Consider the following 17,938-nt stretch of genomic DNA (forward strand, 5'->3'; position numbering starts at 1 on the left):
TAAAATAATAGGATTACAAAGAAGCTAATTATATTAAAATATAATTTTTCACAACATTAAAATATAAATTATTAGTATTTATTAAAACATTTAACACTTGCTCCCTACTAGCTACCACATCATCTCCTGGTTCCTCTGCACAGCAGAGTTGCCTCAAAAAGTTGTCATTACTCATTGTTTCCATATCCTCACCTCCCATTCACACTTCAAGCATTCTCCAGTTAGGTATTTATCTCCACCATGGCACCAAATGAGCTCTCAACAAGACTGTCAATAATCTACTTCTTGCCAAGGCTCACAGTCAATTCTTTGTTCTTATTTTACTTGACATCTTAGCAGCATTTGACATAAGTGGCCACCCCCTTTTTATTAAAATACATTTTTCGACCAGGCACGGTGGCTCATTCCTGTAATCCCAACGCTTTGGGAGGCTGAGGCAGGTGGATCGCTTGAGCCCAGGAGTTTGAGACGAGCCTAAGCAACATGGTGAAATCCTGTCTCTACAAAAAAAATAAAATAACTATCCAGCTGTGGTGGCACGTGCCTGTACTCCCAGCTACTCGGGAGGCTGAGGTAGGGGGATCACTTGAGCCTGGGAGATGGAGGCTACAATGCACTGTGATTGTGTGCCACTTCACTCCAGCCTGGGTGACAGAGCAAGACCCTGTCTGAAAAAAAAGAAAAAGAAATGTGTTTTTCTCTAGACTTTTAAAGCCCCATACTCACCTGGTTTTCTTCTTCGCTCGCTGACATTTTCTTCTTGGTTTTCTTTTTGACTGTTCCTCCCCTGCAAGATCTCTAAATAATGAAGTTACCCAGGGTTAGACCCTTGGCTGTCTTTTTATCTACACTCTCCTCTTAGGAGATTGCATTCAGTCTCATTGGGTCAGATACCTTCTCTAAGCTGGTAGAGTAAATTTATATCTCTAGCTCAATTTCTCTAAGTCAGCAATAGCGTATTGAATGAGTTATTTGATATCTCCACTTGGATTTCTAAAAGTCATCACCAATTTAATGGAATTATTGGTTAATTCTCCTAAAATTTCTCAAGTCCTCCCCAACTCAGTAAAGGCATCCCATCCACCCTGTTGATTGGGGAAGGTAGACTAGGTTTCATCTTTGATTTCTCCTTCCTTCATATCCCACATTTAAATCTAGGTTCATCAACACCTGTGAAAAGAAGGGAAAACAAAATTTTGAAAAAGAAACTAGGGGCCGGGTGCGGTGGCTCAAGCCTGTAATCCCAGCACTTTGGGAGGCCGAGACAGGCGGATCACGAGGTCAGGAGATCGAGACCATCCTGGCTAACACAGTGAAACCCCGTCTCTACTAAAAAATACAAAAAACTAGCCAGGCGAGGTGGCGGGCGCCTGTAGTCCCAGCTACACGGGAGGCTGAGGCAGGAGAATGGTGGGAACCCGGGAGGCGGAGCTTGCAGTGAGCTGAGATCTGGCCACTGCAGTCCAGCCTGGGTGACAGAGCGAGACTCCATCTTAAAAAAAAAAAAGGAATAGGAACAGCTCCAGTCTCCAACTCCCAGCGCGAGCGACACAGAAGACCGGTGATTTCTGCATTTTCAACTGAGGTACTGGGGTCATCTCACTAGGGAGTGCCGGACAATCGGTGCTGGTCAGCTGCTGCAGCCGACCAGCGAGAGCTGAAGCAGGGCGAGGCATCGCCTCACCTGGAAAGCGCAAGGGGGAAGGGAATCCCTTTTCCTAGCCAGGGGAACTGAGACACACAACACCTGGAAAATCGGGTAACTCCCACCCCAATACTGCGCTTTAAGCAAACGGGCACACCAGAAGAATATATCCCTCACCTGGCCGGGAGGGTCCCACGCCCACGGAGCCTCCCTCATTATTAATACAGCAGTCTGCGGTGATCTAACCACGAGGCAGCAGCGAGGCTGGGGGAGGGGCTCCCGCCATTGCTGAGGCTTAAGTAGGTAAACAAAGCCGCTGGGAAGCTCGAACTGGGTGGAGCTCACAGCAGCTCCAGGAAACCTGCCTGTCTCTATAGACTCCACCTCTGGGGGCAGGGCTCAGCTAAAAAAACAACAGCGGAAGCAGGAGAGGCCTGAGCAGACGCGAACGACACTGACAGCTTTGAAGAGAGCAGTGGATCTCCCAACACGGAGGTTGAGATCTGAGAACGGACAGACTGCCTGCTCAAGTGGGTCACTGACCCCTGAGTAGCCTAACTGGGAGACATCCACCACTAGGAGCAGTCTGACACCCCACACCTCACAGGGTGGAGTACACCCCTGAGAGGAAGCTTCCAAAGAAAGAATCAGACAGGTACACTCGCTGTTCAGCAATATTCTATCTTCTGCAACCTCTGCTGCTGATACCCAGGCAAACAGGGTCTGGAGTGGACCTCAAGCAATCTCCAACAGACCTATAGCTGAGGGTCCTGACTGTCAGAAGGAAAACTATCAAACAGGAAGGACACCTATACCAAAACCCCATCAGTACGTCACCATCATCAAAGACCAGAGACAATTAAAACCACAAAGATGGGGAAATAGCAGGGCAGAAAAGCTGGAAATTCAAAAAATAAGAGCGCATCTCCCCCTGCAAAGGAGCGCAGCTCATCGCCAGCAACGGAGCGAAGCTGGTCAGAGAATGACTTTGACGAGATGAGAGAAGAAGGCTTCAGTCCATCAAACTTCTCAGAGCTAAAGGAGGAATTATGTACCCAGCACAAAGAAACTAAAAATCTTGAAAAAAGAGTGGAAGAATTGACAGCTAGACTAATTAATGCAGAGAAGGTCATAAACGAAATGACAGAGATGAAAACCATGACACGAGAAATACGTGACAAATGCACAAGCTTCAGTAACCGACTCGATCAACTGGAAGAAAGAGTATCAGCGATTGAGGATCAAATGAATGAAATGAAGCGAGAAGAGAAACCAAAAGAAAAAAGAAGAAAAAGAAATGAACAAAGCCTGCAAGAAGTATGGGATTATGTAAAAAGACCAAATCTGCGTCTGATTGGGGTGCCTGAAAGTGAGGGGGAAAATGGAACCAAGTTGGAAAACACTCTTCAGGATATCATCCAGGAGAACTTCCCCAACCTAGTAGGGCAGGCCAACATTCAAATTCAGGAAATACAGAGAATGCCACAAAGATACTCCTCCAGAAGAGCAACTCCAAGACACATAATTGCCAGATTCACCAAAGTTGAAATGAAGGAAAGAATGTTAAGGGCAGCCAGAGAGAAAGGTCGGGTTACCCACAAAGGGAAGCCCATCAGACTAACAGCAGATCTCTCGGCAGAAACTCTACAAGCCAGAAGAGAGTGGGGGCCAATATTCAACGTTCTTAAAGAAAAGAATTTTAAACCCAGAATTTCATATCCAGCCAAACTAAGTTTCATAAGTGAAGGAGAAATAAAATCCTTTACAGATAAGCAAATGCTTAGAGATTTTGTCACCACCAGGCCTGCCTTACAAGAGACCCTGAAGGAAGCCCTAAACATGGAAAGGAACAACCGGTACCAGCCATTGCAAAAACATGTCAAATTGTAAAGACCATCGAGGCTAGGAAGAAACTGCATCAACTAACGAGCAAAATAACCAGTTACTATCATAATGGCAGGATCAAGTTCACACATAACAATATTAACCTTAAATGTAAATGGACTAAATGCTCCAATTAAAAGACACAGTCTGGCAAACTGGATAAAGAGTCAAGACCCATCAGTCTGCTGTATTCAGGAGACCCATCTCACATGCAGAGACATACATAGGCTCAAAATAAAGGGACGGAGGAAGATCTACCAAGCAAATGGAGAACAAAAAAAAGCAGGGGTTGCAATCCTAGTCTCTGATAAAACAGACTTTAAACCATCAAAGATCAAAAGAGACAAAGAAGGCCATTACATAATGGTAAAGGGATCAATTCAACAGGAAGAGCTAACTATCCTAAATATATATGCACCCAATACAGGAGCACCCAGATTCATAAAGCAAGTCCTTAGAGACTTACAAAGAGACTTAGACTCCCATACAATAATAATGGGAGACTTCAACACTCCACTGTCAACATTAGACAGATCAACGAGACAGAAAGTTAACAAGGATATCCAGGAATTGAACTCATCTCTGCACCAAGCGGACCTAATAGACATCTATAGAACTCTCCACCCCAAATCAACAGAATATACATTCTTCTCAGCACCACATCACACTTATTCCAAAATTGACCACATAATTGGAAGTAAAGCACTCCTCAGCAAATGTAAAAGAACAGAAATTATAACAAACTGTCTCTCAGACCACAGTGCAATCAAACTAGAACTCAGGACTAAGAAACTCAAGCAAAACCGCTCAACTACATGGAAACTGAACAACCTGCTCCTGAATGACTACTGGGTACATAACGAAATGAAGGCAGAAATAAAGATGTTCTTTGAAACCAATGAGAACAAAGATACAACATACCAGAATCTCTGGGACACATTTAAAGCAGTGTGTAGAGGGAAATTTATAGCACTAAATGCCCACGAGAGAAAGCAGGAAAGATCTAAAATTGACACTCTAACATCACAATTAAAAGAACTAGAGAGGCAAGAGCAAACACATTCAAAAGCTAGCAGAAGGCAAGAAATAACTAATATCAGAGCAGAACTGAAGGAGGTAGAGACACAAAAAACCCTCCAAAAAATCAATGAATCCAGGAGTTGGTTTTTTGAAAAGATCAACAAAATTGACAGACCGCTAGCAAGACTAATAAAGAAGAAAAGAGAGAGGAATCAAATAGATGCAATAAAAAATGATAAAGGGGATATCACTACCGACCCCACAGAAATACACACTACCATCAGAGAATACTATGAACATCTCTACGCAAATCAACTAGAAAATCTAGAAGAAATGGATAATTTCCTGGACACTTACACTCTCCCAAGACTAAACCAGGAAGAAGTTGAATCCCTGAATAGACCAATAGCAGGCTCTGAAATTGAGGCAATAATTAATAGCCTACCCACCAAAAAAAGTCCAGGACCAGATGGATTCACAGCTGAATTCTACCAGAGGTACAAGGAGGAGCTGGTACCATTCCTTCTGAAACTATTCCAATCAATAGAAAAAGAGGGAATCCTCCCTAACTCATTTTATGAGGCCAACATCATCCTGATACCAAAGCCTGGCAGAGACACAACAAAAAAAGAGAATTTTAGACCAATATCCCTGATGAACATCGATGCAAAAATCCTCAATAAAATACTGGCAAACCGGATTCAGCAGCACATCCAAAAGCTTATCCACCATGATCAAGTGGGCTTCATCCCTGGGATGCAAGGCTGGTTCAACATTCGCAAATCAATAAACGTAATCCAGCATATAAACAGAACCAAAGTCAAGAACCACATGATTATCTCAATAGATGCAGAAAAGGCTTTTGACAAAATTCAACAGCCCTTCATGCTAAAAACGCTCAATAAATTCGGTATTGATGGAACGTCCCTCAAAATAATAAGAGCTATTTATGACAAACCCACAGCTAATATACTGAATGGGCAAAAACTGGAAAAATTCCCTTTGAAAACTGGTACAAGACAGGGATGCCCTCTCTCACCACTCCTATTCAACATAGTGTTGGAAGTTCTGGCTAGGGCAATCAGGCAAGAGAAAGAAATCAAGGGTATCCAGTTAGGAAAAGAAGAAGTCAAATTGTCCCTGTTTGCAGATGGCATGATTGTATAATTAGAAAACCCCATCATCTCAGCCCAAAATCTCCTTAAGCTGATAAGCAACTTCAGCAAAGTCTCAGGATACAAAATTAATGTGCAAAAATCACAAGCATTCTTATACACCAGTAACAGACAAGCAGAGAGCCAAATCAGGAATGAACTTCCATTCACAATTGCTTCAAAGAGAATAAAATACCTAGGAATCCAACTTACAAGGGATGTAAAGGACCTCTTCAAGGAGAACTACAAACCACTGCTCAGTGAAATCAAAGAGGACACAAACAAATGGAAGAACATACCATGCTCATGGATAGGAAGAATCAATATTGTGAAAATGGCCATACTGCCCAAGGTCATTTATAGATTCAATGCCATCCCCATCAAGCTACCAATGAGTTTCTTCACAGAATTGGAAAAAACTGCTTTAAAGTTCATATGGAACCAAAAAAGAGCCCGCATTGCCAAGACAATCATAAGTCAAAAGGACAAAGCTGGAGGCGTCACGCTACCTGACTTCAAACTATACTACAAGGCTACAGTAACCAAAACAGCATGGTACTGGTACCAAAACAGAGATATAGACCAATGGAACAGAACAGAGTCCTCAGAAATAATACCGCACATCTACAGCCATCTGATCTTTGACAAACCTGAGAGAAACAAGAAATGGGGAAAGGATTCCCTATTTAATAAATGGTGCTGGGAAAATTGGCTAGCCATAAGTAGAAAGCTGAAACTGGATCCTTTCCTTACTCCTTATACGAAGATTAATTCAAGATGGATTAGAGACTTAAATGTTAGACCTAATACCATCAAAACCCTAGAAGAAAATCTAGGTAGTACCATTCAGGACATAGGCATGGGCAAGGACTTCATGTCTAAAACACCAAAAGCAACGGCAGCAAAAGCCAAAATTGACAAATGGGATCTAATTAAACTAAAGAGCTTCTGCACAGCAAAAGAAACTACCATCAGAGTGAACAGGCCACCTACAGAATGGGAGAAAATTTTTGCAATCTACTCATCTGACAAAGGGCTAATATCCAGAATCTACAAAGAACTCAAACAAATATACAAGAAAAAAACAAACAACCCCATCAAAAAGTGGGCAACGGATATGAACAGACATTTCTCAAAAGAAGACATTCATACAGCCAACAGACACATGAAAAAATGCTCATCATCACTCGCCATCAGAGAAATGCAAATCAAAACCACAATGAGATACCATCTCACACCAGTTAGAATGGCAATCATTAAAAAATCAGGAAACAACAGTTGTTGGCGAGGATGTGGAGAAATAGGAACACTTTTACACTGTTGGTGGGATTGTAAACTAGTTCAACCATTATGGAAAACAGTATGGCAATTCCTCAAGGATCTAGAACTAGATGTACCATATGACCCAGCCATCCCACTACTGGGTATATACCCAAAGGATTATGAATTATTCTACTACAAAGACACATGCACACGTATGTTTATTGCAGCACTATTCACAATAGCAAAGACTTGGAATCAACCCAAATGTCCATCTGTGACAGACTGGATTAAGAAAATGTGGCACATATACACCATGGAATACTATGCAGCCATAAAAAAGGATGAGTTTGCGTCCTTTGTAGGGACATGGATGCAGCTGGAAACCATCATTCTTAGCAAACTGTCACAAGAAGAGAAAACCAAACACCACATGTTCTCACTCATAGGTGGGAACTGAACAATGAGATCACTTGGACTCGGGAAGGGGAACATCACACACTGGGGCCTATCATGGGGAGGGGGGAGGGGGGAGGGATTGCATTGGGGAGTTATACATGATATAAATGATGAATTGATGGGTGCTGACGAGTTGATGGGTGCAGCACACCAACATGGCACAAATATACATATGTAACAAATCTGCACGTTATGCACATGTACCCTAGAACTTAAAGTATAATAAAAAAAAAAAAAAGAAAAAGAAACTAGGTTAAAATGAAAATACATCCTGAATCCATCACTTGTCATCATCTCCACTACTGCAACCACAGCCCAAGCCTCTGTCATCTCTTTACTGGGCCACTGAAACAGGCTCCTGTCTGGTCTCCATTCCTCTAGTTTCCTTATCCTATCCACACCAGCCAGAGTGATCTTTTGAAAGCTGAAATCAGGTCAAGTTACTCCAGTTTTCCGAGGCCTCCAATGACATTCCATTGCAACCAAAGTAAAATCCAGACTTTATCATCATGCCCTACAAGGCCCTGCATGGTTTGGCCCCTGTCACACTGACCTTCTGTCTCTTGATCATAGCAAATTCATTCCTACCTTAGGACTATTGCACACACTGTTCTTCTACTCGGAATGCTCTTCCTTCAATTCTTCACATTTCTCATCATTCAGGCTTCAGCGCAAATAGACCCTCCTCTGAGAGGCCTTCCTTGACCTCCCTGTCTAAATCAATTCCATCCTCTATAACTCCTTATTATGTTGCCCTATTTTATTTTTGATAGCATCTTAACAGTACATCAAATTATCCTTTTTGTTTATATGTTTATTATCTGTCTCTCTCACTACATTGTACACTCCTTAAGAGCCAGAACTCTGTCACCCAGCCTACTGTTGTATCCCCAAAGCCTATTCAAGTGCCTGGCACCTAGAAGTTGATACATAAATAGCTGTTGATTAATTGACTGAAGTACATAGGGTCAGAGTCATTTATCCTCTCCCTATGCTTAACTGTAACCAATCACTTCTTAATTTAGACCACTCTGGTGGTCTTTAAAGCAAAGAAAAACCAAAAATTCGATAGATTTGTTACAATTAAAGCTTTCTTTGTTTCTAAGGTAACACTGTTATCTCTGAGGATAAGTCCATAAAATTCTACGAAAAGATTTAAAGATTAGTAAATTCTGGCTGGGCATAGTAGCTCATACCTGTAATCCCAGCACTTTGGGAAGCCAAAGCAGGTGGATCACTTGAGGTCACGAGTTCAAAACCAGCCTGCCAACATGGTGAAACCCCATCTCTACTGAAAACACCAAAAATTAGTTGGGCATTGTGGCATGCACCTATAATCCCAGCTACTTGGGAGGCTAAGGCAGGAGAATCACTTGAACCTGGGAGGCAGAGGTTGCAGTGAGCCAGGATCATACCACTGCACTCTAGCCCAGACAACAGAGTGAGACTCCACCTCAAAAAAATAAAAAAGAAAAAGATTACTGAATTCTTTTGATCTTCATAACTTCAGAACTTCGTACAGCATAAATGTTGAGGGTCTCAGTAACATCAGTTCATCTGACTCTGAGGTATACTTCCTTTGCCTTACAGGTGAGACAGCAATTGACCTGAATGACTTAATGGATGCTGTCAGTTACATCAAGGGTGAGTTGCAAGCTACAATGGAAAGATGTTATGAGTAACATCTTAATATTTGCAATTAATGTTGGAGAAGAATATTTTCCATTCACACGTGTTCAGATTTTTTCATATAACATATGCTCCATTTTTGTGGATGCTGCTGAAATTGAGTAAACAATAACTAATCTGTATTTATATATCAGTGCCCATACTAGTCTCCAAAATTTTCCCCAAAAGAGTTCTTCAAAGTAGTAATAGATATCAAGAGCCACAGAACTATTCATACCCTTTTCCCCACTAACCCCACTCTTAGATATTTATCCTTTAGAAATAGTGTTTTATTGAATAAAATGAAAAAATTTCTGCCTAAGGACTTTCATTCGTATAATATTGAGAAAATTGAAACTGATTAGAAATAACTAACCACATGAGAATTACTACCTAAACCATGGTATGTCAGTTTAATGGGATAACATGTTAAAATGCTAACTGTAAAGATTATATGGCAACTTGGAAACATGTTTATGAAGGAATAATTTTAGGTTGGAAAAGGAAAATATGGAATTGTACATATATTAGATTTCCACATTGTAAAAGTACAGTCTTATTGCCAAGACCAAAATGGAATATCAAAAACTAAAAATGGTTCCTGTGTTAGAGTGATGGAATTCTATCTTTCCCGTTACATTAATCTGTAATGTTGTTACATAAAACTAAGTCCCTATCTGTATTTTAATTTGTTGTGGATTTTGCAACAACCCACCAGTCAATTCCTAACCCCTGGTTACTTTCTTCTTTGTAGCCACTTTCTGATTCTTTCAATCCGAATTAAAGATTTTTGTTTCTGATTCTTGTATTCTGAATGACAATGTATATATAAGCACAGATAGTGTTCTTTGTCCTTTGCAAATAATTCTGTAATATTTCTGCAACTCATTTCTCACCCTTTCTAAGGTGAGGTGATTGATGTCCAGAACTTAGACAACTTTCTAGTAAGCAAAGGGATTGAGCTCACGGAAGAAGAAATGAAGGAGTTGATGCCTCATTTGAAATTTAATGGTGAGGTGTTTGTTTTATAATTACATTGCCTTTTTAGAAGTGTATTTTTGGGCTGGGCATGATGACTCACACCTGTCATCCCAGCACTTTGAGAAGCCGAGGCAGGTGGATCACCTCAGGTCAGGAGTTTGAGACCAGCCTGACCAATACAGTGAAACCTCATCTCTACTAAAAATACAAAAAACTAACTGGGCATGGTGGCAGGCATCTGTAATCCCAGCTACTCAGGAGGTTGAGGCAAGAGAATTGCTTGAACCCAGGATGGGGAGGTTGCAGTCAGCTGAGATTGTGCCATTGCACTCCAGCCTGGGCAACAAGAGCGAAACTCCATCTCAAAACGAAAAGAAAAGGAAGTGTATTTTTGTTGTCCTGTACATAACATCCTCAGAAATTATCGTTATCTTTGTAACACCTAGAACATAGCTTCCCAAACTTAAATGTGCATATGAATCACTTGGTCATCTTGTTAAAATGCAGACTTGGGGGCCAGACATGGTGGCTCACACCTATACTTCCAGTGCTTTGGAAGGCTGAGGCAGGAGGATCTCTTGAGGCCAAAAGCTCAATGTCAGTCTGGGCAACAGACTGAAACCCTGTCTCTACAAAAAAAAATTTAAAAATTAGCCAGGTGTGATGGCACATGCCTATGGTCCTAGCTAATTGGGAGGCTGAGGCAGGACAATCACTTGAGCCCAGGAGTTCGAGATTGCAATGAGCTATGATTGCATCACTGAATTCCAGCCTGGGCAACAGGGCAAGACCCTGTCTCCTTAAAAAAAGAAAAAAAAAACAAACAGATTTCCGTTCAAGAATAGGGTAGTGCCTGAGATTCTGCATTTCTAACAAACTCTCAGATGATGCCAATGATGCTGGTGCACAAGCCACCTTTTGCCTATCAAAGACCTAAAAGATGAAGAAAAGACATGATATGTTAAGATGGTGCCTGACTTGCTGGGCGTGGTGGCTCACGCCTATAATCCCAGCACTTTGGGAGGCTGAGGCAGGTAGATCACTGAGGTCAGGAGTTCGAGACCAGCCTGACTAACATGGTGAAACCCCGTCTCTGGCCGGGCGCGGTGGCTCAAGCCTGTAATCCCAGCGCTTTGGGAGGCCGAGACGGGCGGATCACGAGGTCAGAAGATCGAGACCATCCTGGCTAACATGGTGAAACCCCGTCTCTACTAAAAAAAATACAAAAAACTAGCCGGGTGAGGTGGCGGGCGCCTGTAGTCCCAGCTACTCGGGAGGCTGAGGCAGGAGAATGGCGTAAACCCGGGAGGCGGAGCTTGCAGTGAGCTGAGATCCGGCCACTGCACTCCAGCCCGGGCGACAGAGCGAGACTCCGTCTCAAAAAAAAAAAAAAAAAAAAAAGAAACCCCGTCTCTACTAAAAATTAAAAAATTAGCCGGGCATGGTGGCACATGCCTGTAATCCCAGCTACTCAGGAGGCTGAGGCAGGAGAATCACTTGAACCCGGGAGGCGGAGGTTGCAGTGAGCCGAGATCACGCCTGTACACTCCAGCCTGGTGACAGAGTGAGACTCCGTCTCCAAAAAAAAAAAAAAATTGTGCCTGACTTTCATTTCTTAAATCACAAATACAACCAATATGCTAAGTTGTGCCTGAGGGTATGATTCCATCCTGAAAAATAAGGAAAAATATTACAGCAAGTAAAACTAGAAAATAAAAATGAGTATTAGGAAGAGATACACAGGGGAAGGAGGGGGAATTTGGGGTTGGTTGATTTGTTTATTGAAATTTTATTATTGTTTATTGAGTCTATTTACATGGCTTACTCACTGGCCCTTGCGCTTATACTTTTTTTATTTCTACCACTTTCTTTTTTGTTCTGATACCCCCAAAAAAGATGTTCTAAGTGCATCAGAGGATAGCATTTCTTACTATAATGCTTCAGTGGTCTTGTCAGAGAGTTTCTATTCAGCTCTGGTCTTGAATTTAAAAGAGTATATTGATTTGTTCAACCAACAAATACTTATTGGTCACTGAATATGTCAGGCCCTATACTAGGTACTAGGAATACAAGGATGAAGAAAGGAGACATACTTCGTTTTCTCTATGAAGCCCATCTGAAAGTAGGAGATGAGACACTGAATCATTAGGTTTCTCAAATCATGGTTTTATAGCAATAAATTCGAACCTACACATTGCAAACATATCTCCATGTTCTGTTCTCTCTAGGTTTTCATTTCTTCCTTTTCGCCTATATTTTCTTCCTCTCCTCTCTTCAGTTGAAGAGATTTTGTTTTTTGTTTTTGGGACAGGGTCTGGCTGTATCACCCAGGCTGAAGTGCAGTGGCATGATATCAGCTCCTGGGCTCAACCTTGCAACCTCTGTCTCCTGGGTTCAAGCTGTCCTCCTACCTCAGCCTCCCAACAAGCTGGGACTACAGGCACACACCACCATGCCCAGCTAATTTTTGTATTTTTTGTAGAGACGGGGTACCACTATGTTGCCCAGGCTGGTCTCCAACTCCTGGGCTCAAGTGATACACCTGCCTCAGCCTCCCAAAGTGCTGGAATTACAGGCATGAGCTACTGCACCCGGCCAGTTGAAGAGATTCTTTACAACCCTTCTAAATCCACTACTCTTGACCTCATCTAGTCTCTCTTCAAAAATTACTCCTTTAATAATTCCTTGCCAACATATTCAGTTTCATTTATCTCTCTGTATCCTGCCTCTAAAAAGGCAGATTACCTTTAGATCAATCTTTACATAACAATGGTCAAAAGCCTTCATGACTCCTTGCTATGTTCCCAAAAAAGTCCAAACAAAACCCACTGCAACATAGCCCCCATGTACTTCTCAGCTTTCTCCTCTACTACTTCCAACATGTCATGCTCCAAACCAACTGAACTACCCACAGTTCCCTCAAAATACCCTGTTCCTTCTTACTTTTGTCCCTTTGATTAATACAATTTCCTAAAGCACAGAAAAGATGAACTGCTTTTTAAAAAGTAGAGATAGTGGCTCAAGACTGTAATCCCAGAACTTTGGGAGGCTGAAGTGGGTGGATTGCTTGAGACCAGGAGTTTGAGACCAGCTTGGCCAATGTGGCAAAACCCCATCTCACTAAAAATAAAAACATTAGCTGGGCATGATGGCACATGCCTGTGATCCCAGCTACTTGGGAGTCTGAGGCATGAGAATCACTTCAACCCAGGAGGCAGAGGTTGCACTGAGCCAAGATTGTGCCACTGCACTCCAGCCTGGGTGACAGAATGAGACCCTGCCTCAAAAAAAAAAAAAAAAAAAAGTAGAAATAGGTGTCTCTTTCAAAGACTCATCCTTGCCAGGCACGGTGGCTCACACCTGTTATCCCAACACTTTGGGAGGCCAAGGGGTGACGATCACTTGAGTCCAGGAGTTCAAGACCAGCCTGAGCAACATAGAGAGACTCCCATCTCTACAAAAAAAAAAAAAAAAAAAAAAAGTGTTTAATGAGCTGGGTGTGGTGGCACACACCTGCAGTCCCAGCTGCTCGGGAGGCTGAGGTGGGAGGATCGCTTGAGCCAGGGAGGTCAAGGTTGCAATGAGTCATAATCACGCCACTGCAGTCCAGCCTGAAGGACAGAGCCAGACAGAGCCAAAACATAAGTTCATCTTTTTTTTCCATCATATTCACCTGACAGAAAAGTGAATCCAAATTCCAAAGCAAACCAATGTCTCTAGTTCTTCTAACTCATGGAAGAATTTCAGCCTACTATGTTGCTTTTAATAATTTCACAACTTTTATGAATTTTTATGTGACTGCCTCTGTATCTAAACCAAAATGTTTTACAGGAAATGGAAAGATTAATGTTAAGTCAATAATGGAGGGCCTGAAGAAGTTTAAACGTAAGTGAAAATTTATGTTACGATATAAAATTGTAATCTGATGCTATATATGTATTTTTATCTGTGTTTTCTTGGTTATAAAAGTAATATGTGTTCATTGTAGAAAATTTCTATATTTAGCAAACGACAAGATGAAAAAAGGAAATTTTAATAATTCTTAATTCTGTCCTCCAATGATAATCCATACTTTTATCACCACAAATTTTTTCCTTATGCATACATAATTTCTGTGCATTTTTATCCATGTCCAATATATTTACATTCCATTTTCTTACTCATTTTTTTTTTTTTTTTTTGAGACGGAGTCTTGCTCTGTCGCCCGGGCTGGAGTGCAGTGGCCGGATCTCAGCTCACTGCAAGCTCCGCCTCCCGGGTTTACGCCATTCTCCTGCCTCAGCCTCCGGAGTAGCTGGGACTACAGGCGCCTGCCACCTCGCCCGGCTAGTTTTTTGTATTTTTAGTAGAGACGGGGTTTCACCGTGTTAGCCAGGATGGTCTCGATTTCCTGACCTCGTGATCCGCCTGTCTCAGCCTCCCAAAGTGCTGGGATTACAGGCTTGAGCCACCGCGCCTGGCTTCTTACTCATATTAAAATCTTACTTGTTTATAAATATAGCTAGGCCGGGCACGGTGGCTCATGCTTGTAATCCCAGCACTTTGGGAGGCCAAGGCAGGCGGGTCACCTGAGGTCAGGAGTTCGAGACCAGCCTGACTAACATGGTGAAACCTCATTTCTACTAAAATTACAAAAATTAACCGGGTGTCATGGTGTGCGCCTGTAGTCCCAACTACTCGGGAGGCTGAGGCAGGAGAATCGCTTGAACCTGGAAGGCGGAGGTTGCAGTGAGCCGAGATTGTGCCATTACACTCCAGCCTGGGTGACAGAGAGAGACTCTGTCTCAAAAAATAAATAAATAAATATAGCTAATAATCTAAAGTTCCTTTCTGGATGCCTCTGAAATTTAATACATAATCTCAGTACTTTTTGCTTGTAGGCTCCTTATATTTAATTATTTCTAAAATAATTTTCTTATTGTGAAAATGCCATGTTCCGTGCTTACACAGAAAAGAATGAATGGGAGATTTGAACATTATGCTGTGAAATTGATCAATAGAGGCAAGGTAAAACTTGTCTCTGCCCTCTTCCCACACACGTACAACCTCAATCTTGAATTCATTTTTAAGTAATTTTGGTTTGTTCTCTGCATCTGCATTCCTAACAAGTGTGACAAAAAAGAAATTTGCTGTGTCTCTGCAAGCCTGACTGTTTCAAAAAAGGAGGATGTTGCAGGGCATGGTGGCTCACTTCTGTAATCCCAGCACTTTGGGAGGCCAAGACAGGCAGATTGCTTGAGGCCAGGAGTTGGAGAGCAGCCTGGACAACATGGCAAAACCCCATCTCTGCACAAAATTACAAAAATTAGCCATGTGTGGTGGCATACACCTGTAGTTCCAGCTACTCGGGAGGCTGAGGTGGGAGAATTGCTTGAGCCCAGGAGGTCGAAGCTGCAGTGACCTGTGATTGCACCACTGCACTCCAGCCTGGATGATAGAGTGAGACCTTGTCTGTAAAAAGAAAAAAAAAGGAGGATGTAAGAATAAGGTATGTTATGCAAGTATCCACAAAATGAATTTTAATAAAAAAATAAATTTAAATTCTAGGTACCCATGCCTAACATTTCCAAATTAGTCCTGTTGTATTTTATTTGTAAAAGAAAAATATATATACCTTTTAATAAGTCCAGTCTATCCCATCTATTGCTGTTTTTGTTGCTGGTACTGGAAAATTTTCAGGAATGTTCATCTGGTAGTTTTTATCCCCAGCATTTAAAATCATGTTACCAGTTGGAGATACTGGAAACCATCTCCCATGGCCATGTATAAGTTCTGTGTTCACCAATAAGTATTTTTTGAGCACCCAAACACTGTTCAAGAAAGTTTAGCAGTGAACAAAAGATAAAGCAAGGTTCCTGCTCTCACAAAAGCTTCATTTTTGAGTACACAGTATATGCTCAGTAAATACTTGTTGATTACCTGATAGAGGTTCTAGTCTCCCGCTTTCAGATAATTGAAGATTCACTAACCAAAACGGCTGTATCAAGGTCATTCTTAAGATAATCCCTCCTATCTGGGCAACTCAGAACAAACAGTTCTGTAAAACTAACAACGCCAGGTAACAGGCGAGTCACCCATATCAGAATTAGCTGTTAACCATTTATAAAGCCAGGAAGGCACAACACTACAGATCTCTTTGCTTACTTTTCTATCATTCTTCTTTCTCCTCTTCCACTTTTTCTTTTTTTCTCTTTTATTATCTTCTCCATATCTCTAAAAATATATTTTTGTCTTTTGCTCCAGGTTCCCCTTGTTTTTCTAGTGTTATTCTTTCTTTTTCTTCCAGTCTCTTTATCAAACATATACATTTCACATGGCTACCCAGCTCGCCCACATGCTTTCTTCACTTCATAAGCCCCAATCCACTTGCTGCCACTGAAATATATTTTATTCTGTGAAGTCTGCAGTGCCTTAGAGAAAATTTAGATGTTTAAAGTATGTTTCATATTTTTAGAAATTTCAAATACTGGTTTCTATTTCAAAGATTCACTCAGTAATACTCCATTTTCACTTATAAAGTTTTCTTTGGCTGGGCACGGTGGCTCACGCCTGTAATCTCAGCACTTTGGGAGGCCGAGGCAGGTGGATCACTTGAGGTCAGGGGTTAGAGACCAACCTGGCCAACATAGTGAAACCCTGGATCTATAAAAATACAAAAATTAGCCAGGCTTGGTGGCACACTCCCAGCTACTTGGGAGGCTGAGACAGGAGAATCGCTTGAACCTGGGAGGCAGAGGCTCCAGTGAGCCAAGATTGCACCACTGCACTCCAGCGTGGGTGACAGAGCGAGACTCTGTCTAAAGAAAAAAAAAAAATTCTTCATATAAGTATTAAGGGACAACTTTTATTTCTTAATGCCATATTGACACATTTGCCTTCAAATGTACTACTGTGATTTAAGTCTTCACACTCAAATTTCAGATGACAGACATAGGCATAATGGCAATGGCACTTTTCACACTTAAATAACTTTTTCTCCCATTTCCATTTCACCATTTCTACTTCCTAAAGAATAAAGGTGAATTTCAGCTACGTAAGCATGATAACATGGAAATAACATTTATATATGAACAACTTCAAGACCTGCTAAAATTTCTATTATTTGGTGGTGAACATTCAGAGCTTCATTCTGGCCTTCAGAGGCACTTGGGTTGTAAGGTTCCACGTGAGAATTTCTAAAATTGTACTTACTAGGGACACAGAGAAAGTCTAATATACATTTAGAAAAAAAAAAAGTCGCCATATAAAAATAAAGTCTGCTTCTTGTCATCTTCTAAATCACATTCTCAACCAGAATGTTGCCACGTGTAGTATCTAAGAATGGCATAGGGTGCCTCTAGCAAACTAATATCTAGGAAGGGCGAAGAGCCAAGCAATAGGGAGAGAGAGAATGACAGATCAGAGGCAGGGAAAGAAAAGATGCTTTATAGATGTAGGTTTTTCTGAATTCTACAGATTATGTGTTTTATATTAGAATTAATCCTTTCCCCATAGGAAAGATATTTCTTCTTTATATGTATTGCTTTCTGCATTATATATTACCTTATATAGCCTCTATAACCTAAAGGGATCACCAAACATTTTCCATGTTTCCATGTTTTCATCATCTGCCATGGACCTTTTTTGATATTAAAATAATACATTGTTGGTTTATCTGGCCAGGCCAAACCAAACCAAATACAGGAAACTGAGTTATTATAGCCACACTTTTCTCCTGAGTATTAATCTCCTCACACTTAGAAAACAAAACTACCCCACATTTTTAGAGGAAAGAAAAGAAAAAGAGTTAAATCTGTACTATTAAGGTTTTGGTTGGTTGGTTGTTCTGCCCATAGAAAGGGGTGAGGTGAAGGAAGATTTTGCAGTT

The sequence above is a fragment of the Rhinopithecus roxellana genome, chromosome 19, assembly GCF_007565055.1.
Source record: "Rhinopithecus roxellana isolate Shanxi Qingling chromosome 19, ASM756505v1, whole genome shotgun sequence".
Classification (NCBI taxonomy): domain Eukaryota; kingdom Metazoa; phylum Chordata; class Mammalia; order Primates; family Cercopithecidae; genus Rhinopithecus; species Rhinopithecus roxellana.